Source organism: Magnolia sinica, chromosome 17 (genome assembly GCF_029962835.1).
Source record: "Magnolia sinica isolate HGM2019 chromosome 17, MsV1, whole genome shotgun sequence".
In the NCBI taxonomy this organism is placed as follows: Eukaryota; Viridiplantae; Streptophyta; class Magnoliopsida; order Magnoliales; family Magnoliaceae; genus Magnolia; species Magnolia sinica.
Window position 1 is genome coordinate 67,916,250 of NC_080589.1, and position 9,797 is coordinate 67,926,046.

Genomic DNA, 9,797 nt, shown 5'->3' on the forward strand with positions numbered 1-9,797 from the left:
AAATCCAAAGTGCACGTGGACCACACTACAAGCTATGAGCTTATTCTATGCATGCTCATTTTGATCTATCAATCGAGGGCTACGAGATGGATGGTCTGGGTTGCTAAGACATCCCCAATAATGTAGTTGTGAATGCATTCTTCATACATTATCATAGTCGCAGTATCAAGTGGGAAGTAAATTGTATGATAAGGTGATTCGGATGTGGTGGAATTTGATTGAACAATATCTCATTGGAATTTTATTGGACCATGTATTGTTGTTAGAGATGTCTCATCTAGTGTGGATTACATCCTACCCTTGACTAGATGGACTCGGTACTGGCAATGCTTTGTGTGGCCATCGTGATTTATGAGTTTTATTTAGGAATCTTGACCGTACTAGCGTTGTGGTATGGTCCAATTCTCAAATTCGAGAGGGAAGTTTCAAATATTATGAAGATAGTTATTTGACAAGTTTTGAAAAGTTTTTTTAGACTAATTTATCATTGTCCTTAGATTAATGGTTATATGGTTTTCTAGTGAAGAATAATCAATGTCGTATTCAATTTTGAATATATATATATATATATAAGTTGTTATTGGGCCCATGTAATTTCGATCAAATCTATTCATTTTATCTGTAGCCCTTTTTTTTAAAGAGAAAGATGCTAACTTCTTACTGATATGATATATTTTTAGCTCACAAAACTTGATAACTTATGATGGTGTTCGTTCGATACATACTATTTTTTTATGATATAGTCAATGTGGATGCCAGATGTTGATCATGATTCCAATCATGATCTTCCACCAAATTTTGAAGTTAATGGATGGAGTAGATTCCACACATATACGATGGTGGACCCCACGTATAGTATCATTATAGTGTTAAGGATTGGGGTTGAGGTGTCATCTGGTAAGGGTCAAGGTTGTCATATGTTAAGTGCTGAGGTTACCAAGGTTGAGATTGTTAGGGTCAAGGTTATCATGTTTGTAGCGAAAAATTGTTTTGAGGGTTGATGTGGTGGTTGTAATGTGGTAAGGGTTGAGGTTGTCATGTTATATGGGTCGAGGATGTGGTTGTGATATGATAATGGACAAGGTCATGGTTGTAATATTGTAAGGGTCGATGTTGTTATGTCATAAGGGTCAAACTTATGGTTGTATGTTATAAGGGTGGAGGTCGTGATTATAACATTGCAAGGGTGGAAGTTTTCATGTTAAAAGGGTCGAGTTTGTCATGTGTCAAGAGTTACGGGTCCTGCTGTGGGTTATGTGTCGAATTTACTCCATTCATTGTATTTATAATTTGATTTAACATTATAGGCTAAAAAATGAGTTACATCCAAAAATTCTATGACCCTCGAAAGGTTTTTAATGCTAGGTTTTCAATTTCATTACTCTTCTATTCCATGGTACACTTAAGCCTTTGATATGCCTCCTTTTTTGGCCTCGTGCCCTAAAATAAATTTTCAAAATGGATGGACAGTGTGGATAAAACATATACATCACAATGAGCCCCACATGACCATCAATCTATAGATATGTCTGAGTATTTATCCTCATCACGCCATATTAAATCCCTGCAAATTTTAAGAGAAACTTGTTGGAAGTAATTTCTACCACTATAAGCTATGCTGGGCCCACCATGATGTTGGTGGGAAATCCACTCCATCCATTCATTTCGGAAGATCATGTAAAGACATGATATAAAAAAGATTGGACAGATCCGAAACTTAGGTGGACCGCACGACTAGAAATAGTGGGAATGAATTGCTTACCATTCAAACTTTTATAGGCTCCACTATGATATTTATATGCAATCCAAACCATTCACAAAGTAGTCCAAATGCTCATAAAATCTTTTACCATGGAGATGGACTGAAATAATAAAAAATATTAGCTTGATCCAAAGCTTTTGCAGGCTCATGAATGAGCATCTGAGAACACTATAATGCTTCTTTTTTTTCTTGTTCTTTTTTTGTCAAAATCCATTTTATTTATATAACCTATATTTGTTTCCATATCATTTCAGGGTATGAGCTTAAGAATGAGAAGACCTAAATGCAGCAGTGATATTGACAACTACGGTTGAAGTCTTTCTAAGATTCACTGTGATGTTTATTTGTCATCCAACCGGTTCATAAATTCACAAAATCTTAGGCTAAGCTAAATATAAATGTCAGCTTGATCTAAAATTTTCGTGGTCTCCTCCCCTATTATTTTCTTTTTACAATGGTCATGATTTACTTGACCATCAGATATTGACCTGTCTTACTTTTGGGCTCTTACTATAAAATTTTCAGAAAAAATAATGAACAACGGTGGGACCACATAGCCCCCATCTGCACCAAGTCTATCCAAGTTCGGGCAAGACGCAATCTGCCTTCCTTTGCATGTGGAACTATCCAGGCATATTAATTATGTAGGGCCCACCATGATTTATATATTGTCAATGTATTTTTTAAATAATTTCACGACATAAGTTCAAAAAAATGAGGCAAATACAAATTTTAAGTGGACCATACAAAAAGTAGTGGGGATTGGATATTTATTATTGAGAACATCCCCTGAGAAACAAAGTTTTGGATCAAACGTGATATTTTCGGTTTTATTCTTTTATTCTTTTTCATCCAAATATGGGTGGGCATCATAGTCCACTTTATGTGTGGTCCACTCGAGGCTTGGATTTGCCTCATTTTAGGGACTATGCCCTAGAATGATCTCGTAAAAATGGATGAACGGTGTGGATATAACACATACATCATGGTAGGCCCACAAAATTTTGTCACGTCAACACACCACCAAGGTCAGTGGTGTGTGCCACACCACGCAATCCGCATCCGCCGGGAACACGGGCATGATAAAATGGACGGCTACATATTGAAATAGACCGTCCAATGGGAAAATTTAAATGAACAGATCTGGCCCACGTGATGAGGACCTTTCTATTCCAGTGCCAGGGCTCGATCAGCTTGTGTCCTTCTAGATGAATGGTCAATATCATGCCACGTGAGCCGCGTGATTTCGACTGTGGTCGATCCTCTCTCTTCACGCGAATATTCTTCGGAGGGAATTTTCTTTCCACAAATACCTGGAATATCCCTTGCGTCTCGAAATCGGACCGTGTACTGACTTACTCAGAACGCTCTTATCGTACTGAGTAAACTCATTTGGGCCCACTGTGAATGTATGTAGTCTATCCATGCCGTTCATCCGTTTTTACAGATAATATAAGGGGTTGAGCCCAAAATTGAAGCATATCCAAAGATCAAGTGGATCATACCACTGGAAACAGTTGGAATAATGATTTCCACTGTTGAAACCTTGATAGGCCCAACAGCGGTGTTTATTTATCATCAAACCTGTTCATAAGATTATAGAGACATGGATGAAGGGAAAAGACAAAAATAAGCTTGATCCAAAACTTACGTTGCCCCCAAGAAATTTTAAATGGTAGATTTTCAATTCACACTCTTTCCTGTGATGTGGTCCATTTAAGCATAGGATATTCTTCAATTTTGGGTTCAAGCGCTAAAATTATCCTACAAAATGTATGGACGGAGCGGATAAAAATCATAAATTATGGTGAACCTCACAGAGCTTACTCAGTACGCTTAGGGCCTCTTTGGCTGGACCGATCCCACGGTAATAGGTGGGATGGGATAAAAAAAACATCATTATTACCCATGGCAGGGACTGTTCCTGTTACCGTGGGGTAAGCTTAATTCCCTTTATTGTCTGTAATACGGTAGTATATTGAAGGATATATCCACCATCATTTGAAACTATTAACAATAACACACATGTTATATTTAAACCGTTCATTTGTTTTGTAACCTTATTTTATGGCATGGGTCTAAAATGAGGCAGATCCAAAACTTATTTGACCCTAAAGAAGTTTTCTTTTGTAACCTTATTTTATAGCATGGGTCTAAAATGAGGCAGATTCAAAACTTATTTGACCCCAAAGAAGCTTTCAACGGTAAGTATTCAATCCCCATTGCTTTCTATGGTGGGGTCCACTTGAGCTTTCAATGTACTTGGATTTTTGGCCCTTGCTCTAAAATGATCTCAAAAAATGAGTAGACGGTGTGGATATAGCCCACACATCATGGTGGGACCTACACAACTTGCTAACATTGAGTGATATTAGCATGGGACCGATACGATTCCATCTAGCCTACTCCCAAGCTTTTCCACTGCTCCCAAACATCGAGTGAAACGGGCACAGGACCAATGCCATTCCAACCCACCTAAGCCCATCTAATCCAGCCGGCCAAACAGGCCCTTAGCGTACTGAGTTACTCAGTACGCAATCCGCTTCCTTGCGTGTCATGCTCGCTGGGCGGACGAATAGGCAATCGAGACCGTTGGGGATGCCCTTAGCTATGATAAGTGGGGCCTATATCTGGGCAATCTAGACCGTTGGCCCGTTGACACCCACGATGGATGTACTTAACTCCAATTTCGGAGATTTTTTTCCGGGTCGAATGTGGATGATTCGTGTATTGCTCCTCCTGACCGTCTATAGGTGGGCCACAGATGCAAAGGTTAATATTGTCATGTCGTTGGAAAATTTTAAGAATGGTACATTGACAGTTGGACAAAACAGAACAATCGTCAAGATTCCCGAACCATTGCCCACTTGTCACTTGTCAGTATACAAAGGTCCTCCGTTATGAGGCACGTGGTTTAATCCTGACCATCAGTAAGTTGTGTTCCACCCATTGTCCGGTGATCCAGACCATAAGTCTGTTTCTCCCCCTCGTGGATGGACAATGCATTGAAATTTGCTTTGATATGACAATCTTCAGCTTTCGAGTTGTAGCCTACAGATGGACCGTTAATAAGATAAATACAACAAGGTCCGAATATTTGTACTGGGGTCATTAGACCAAATAGATTTTCGGAGAAAGTTCTCCATCAATGGTGAAACTAACGTCCAACGGCATGGATTACCGAAATGTGGGCCCCACTTGTCAGAATTGAACGCGTGCGATTCATCCTCGCGTTGTATGTGTGACCGTGCGAAGAAGAGAATAGGAGGCCGGGAGAAAAGCAAGGGCAAGGGATATTCGTCTTGAGAGCATTCTTTTAGAAGAATATTCGCGTGAAGAGTGGATCGATTACATTTGCAAGCGCGCTAACGTGCATGAAATCCGGCCATTCATCATGCAGGACACGACGTGATCATGCGCCGCCCCTAAAATAAAGAGGTCCTCATCAGGTGGGCTAGACGTATATATTGAATTTTCTCGTACATCTTACCATGCACGTCTGCCAAACCTGGTAAGTGGCTGGTTTGATTGCACGTGCATGATGGGCCCACTTGACAAACGGCATCTGTATCTCGCACGCGTGCATGTAGAAGATTCCGTGCCAATAGTCTCGGCACATCTGATTACCACAAGAGCTGATGAGGCAGCAAATCCGACGGCGAGATGGTCAATCGCACAGAGAATGATAACCAACGGTCCACGTATAACGGACATGTGTGACCCATCCTATGAGTTGACAGGCCCAATTTTTTGTCTGAATCATTTTCATCGAGATCCCGTTTGATGAACGCATCGGATTTCACACAAGCCTACCGGTTATGCACGTGTGTGGCACTTGTGTTTGGGCCATCAGCTGCAGAGAGCAACTCTCTTGCTGTTTCGTCCAACTGGTCGTTGGCACGTGGTCACCTAACGAACAAAAATAACAAACTGCGCTTGTCGGGAAAAGGATACTATGATAGTTTGTCACCATCTTTAAATGGTGGTGACTCCGTTTTCCTCACACGCGGCACTCATTTACGGCTACCTGTACAATCCAAAATTGTGGGGACATTATAAATGAAGCATGTACCTAAATAACAACTGATCAATCAATCCTAACCATCCAATTGACGGCTATGAAATGGGTGGCCGAAAGTAGATAGGCAGTGGTCAAATTCGAAGAGAAAAATCAGAGGGCTACTTCAATCATCTCAGCGTTATTTTCGATCGATGCTCCATCCACAGTAAGGTCAGAAATTCGGACGGTCTGGATGACCTCAAAACTGTACATGCTTAAGGTTGAGGAGTCGCTAATATTTTTAAAATGGTGGTAACCAATCACAGGATTTTTGCCGATCCAATCACGTTGGCGTATACCAGCACATCAACCCACCATGTTGTCAGAATCCAGACTGTGCATTAGGTGGGCCTTAATGTTCAGCGTATACTGGGAGCCGATTAAGTGAGACCCCATATCCACGAAGGTGGGTGTACCCTTGACTGTGGGGCCCACTGTGATGTATGTGACTAGATCCATGCCATCCATCCATTTTGAAAGCTCATTTAAAAATAGTGGTGATTGACCATTAAAAGCTTCCTATGGGCCACAAAATCTTTGAATCAAGAAGATATTTTTGTGATTTTTTTCATCCTAATACTTAGGTTTTATTGGTCAAGTATCAAGTACAACTGTGTAGGTATAGTCACTAATACAGCCCTAGCTCTTAGGGCCTGTTGCCAGGCAATTTGGATGGGATGGATGGTATTAGGGTGCATTGCATGGATTTCAAGGTAATGATAATTGCATCAGTGGATTGTTGCAAGATCTATGAGATTGCTATATCCCGAGATTGGTACATCTGGTCTATTTGGCATGCCCGGCTGATCCCGAGATTAAACCTTCCAATGCCTTTCAATCCCTTGAACCAAACATGTCCTAAGCAATTTTGAAGGATTAGGGTGGATTGGATGAGATTTAAAGGTAATGATGGTGATGTCACTGGACTGTCTTAAGATCCATGGGATTGCTATATCTCGGTATCAGGATCCCATGTCTATTTGGCATGCCTAGCCAATCCTGGGATCTATCTTCTAATCCCTTCCAATCCCATCTAATCTGGCCAGCCAAACAGGCCCTTAGGGTAAGCAACAATAGCTACCGATATAACTTTTATATATGTCATGACCTTATCAAAAGTTTGGATGGCAAATACACATTCGGTGGAATCTATGAAGTTTCAAACGGTGGGGATTCAATCATGAATGTTTCTAGTGGTGTGGTTTACTTAAAAATTAGGTATGTTGAATGTTTTGGATCCTGCTCTAAAATGACCCGTGAAAATAGTTGAATTGGGTTGATTCAAGGCACATGCACGACTGAGCATCGCAGTCAGGGGTCACCCACCTTGGTGGATTTGGGGTCTCTGGCATAGAGATCAGGTGGGAGCAGATTGCCGCTGTGCATGGAGCTGTGTGGGCCATAGAGATGTCCATGACTAATCTACTCCGTTCATCTGTTTCAAAACACTATAATAGTACAGGATTTTAAAAAAATAGACAGATTGAAAACTCATGTGGGCAATATAATGTTTTGTTGGTGTGGCCCACCTGAGGTTTTTTTTTTTTTTATCTATCTGATTTTTAGAATCCCGGCCTATTTTGGTCTTTCAAAACAGATGGACGGAATGGATTTGTTACGTCCATCTCTGTGAACCCCACACATCCCGGGACACAGAGATATCTCTCTGCCCGTGGTCACAGGCAATCCACTCCTATATCCGGTCAGTCCACTCGTAAAGGTGGGTCAAGGTGTACGAAGCAAATGAACGGCTACACGTCGCGGGGGAGCGAGATGTGCTCATATAGGACCAGAACAAGTTTGATACTCTCGCACATGGTGATGGATGATACGCGGGCACTTAGAATTTACTTAGAAATTATACACGTGTCATGCAATTAAGCTTATTTGTTTATCTGACGATACGATTGAAGTAGCCTATTTCCACGGTCAAGTATCCAGATTAGATTGAAGTAGCCAATTTCCTCACGGCCAAGTATCCGAGAAAAAGAGCTTGGGATTGTTCAGTCAATCTGATCTCGTGATTGTAACTTCGCAACAGTCGGTTGCAGAAAAAGAGTTACTTTAAGTATACACTGAAACTCTTAGAATATACAACTTATTATAAATAGTAAACTTAATATTTATAGATGGTCTTTATTTTTACTAGTGCGCAGGTCTCCTAAATTTCTTTTTTGGTTACCTGGGTACTGCACCCATTGTCAGCACACACTTCACTATTAGCCACCCGCATTAGGGATTGATGCCAAGACCTCAGTGATAAAAGAGCTATGGGACAAGGTGTGACGCAAATCCTAACTAACTATTAATAGTAAAAAAAGAATTAAAATAGATAAATACCTATAGATCTGTATTATTTCATAAATATAGCTTGTGCAATATGACATAAGCAAGGTTGAGTAGCTAAAGTAGCTTGTTTTATCATAAAATTATATATTTTACCTTACTCATTACAAACGGTGATATACACCCGATTTAAGGTTTGATGGTTCAGATCACTTCTATCATTGACCGGGCCTCTTTTTATCGATCTTTGCCATGAAACTGCCCGCGTCCTGTTCTACAACATAATCGCTTTTATTTGAATCAATATATGCCACATGTGCAGTTTCTAAGTGCCTGCGCATCAAGCGTCCTTGATGGCATGAGTATCATATAACTCCTCGTACGAATGGAAGCGGATTACCTACTGAGTTACTCGTGTACTCAGTAAACTTTGTAGGGTCCACTGATATATGTCTCTTATCCACGCCGTCCATCCATTTTTTTAGTCTATTTTAGAGCGTCAGCCCAAAATTAAAGCATATCCAAAGCTAAATTGGACCATACCACATGAAACTATGGGGATAATGACGTCCACCCGTTGAAACTTTCCTACGCCTGGAGGGATATTTGTTTCTCATCCAACCTGTTCCTAAGGTCAATCAGACATGGATGAAGGGAAAAAACAAATATAAGCTTGATCTACCACTTCTGTGGCCCTAAAGAAATTTCAACGGTAGGCTTTCAATTCCTACTGTTTCCTATGGTGTGGTTCCGGTAAGCTTTCGATATGGTTCAAATCTAAAATCATGCTCTAAAACGATCCTGTAAAAATGATGGACGGCATAGATAAAACATATAAATTACGTAAGGGTGATTGATGGACGGCATAGATAAAACATATAAATTACGTAAGGGTGATTGATGGACGGCATAGATAAGACAAATAATTACGTAAGGGCCCACGTAGTTTACTCAGCACGCAATCCGCTTGCTGTAGGAATGTCAAAAGCAGCCTTATTAACTACACGTGTCGCTAGTCGAGTGCACTTTCCTCACACGTGAAAGTAAGGAATACGTGTGCTAGATCGGATCCGGACATCAAGTCATCACCAACGTCTAGATGACATATTTCAAGAATCGAGCTGATACGACGATCAGATCGGCCATCTTCTTCAGAGTAAATGAACCCTTAAAAGGGAAACGGATTGGCTACTTCCCCTGACACCGGCCAATGGCTGGTGGTCGGTGCTTTGTGGGCCCCACCATGATGTATGTGTTTCATCCATTCCGTCCATATATTTTTATAGATCATTTTACAATATGAATACAAAAATCAGATATATATATAAATATCAAGTGGACCACATTATAGGAAACAGTGTTGAATGAGGGTCAACCATTAAAAACATTTTGGGGGTCATAAAAGTTTTGGATCGAGATGTTCTTTGTTTTTTCTCTTCATCTGGGCCTGTATGACTTAATCAACAGATTGGATGTCAAATAAACAGTATAGTGGGCCTTAGGAGGATTTTAATGGTAGATATTCGATCACTATTGTTTTCATGTGGTGTTGTCCACATGAGATTTATATCCCTCTCATTTTTGGGCTCAATTCATAAAATGATATGTAAAAATGGATGAAACACCTACATGATGGTGAGGCCCACAGAGTACCGACCATCAGCCACGGAGCTGGTGGCAGGGGGAGTA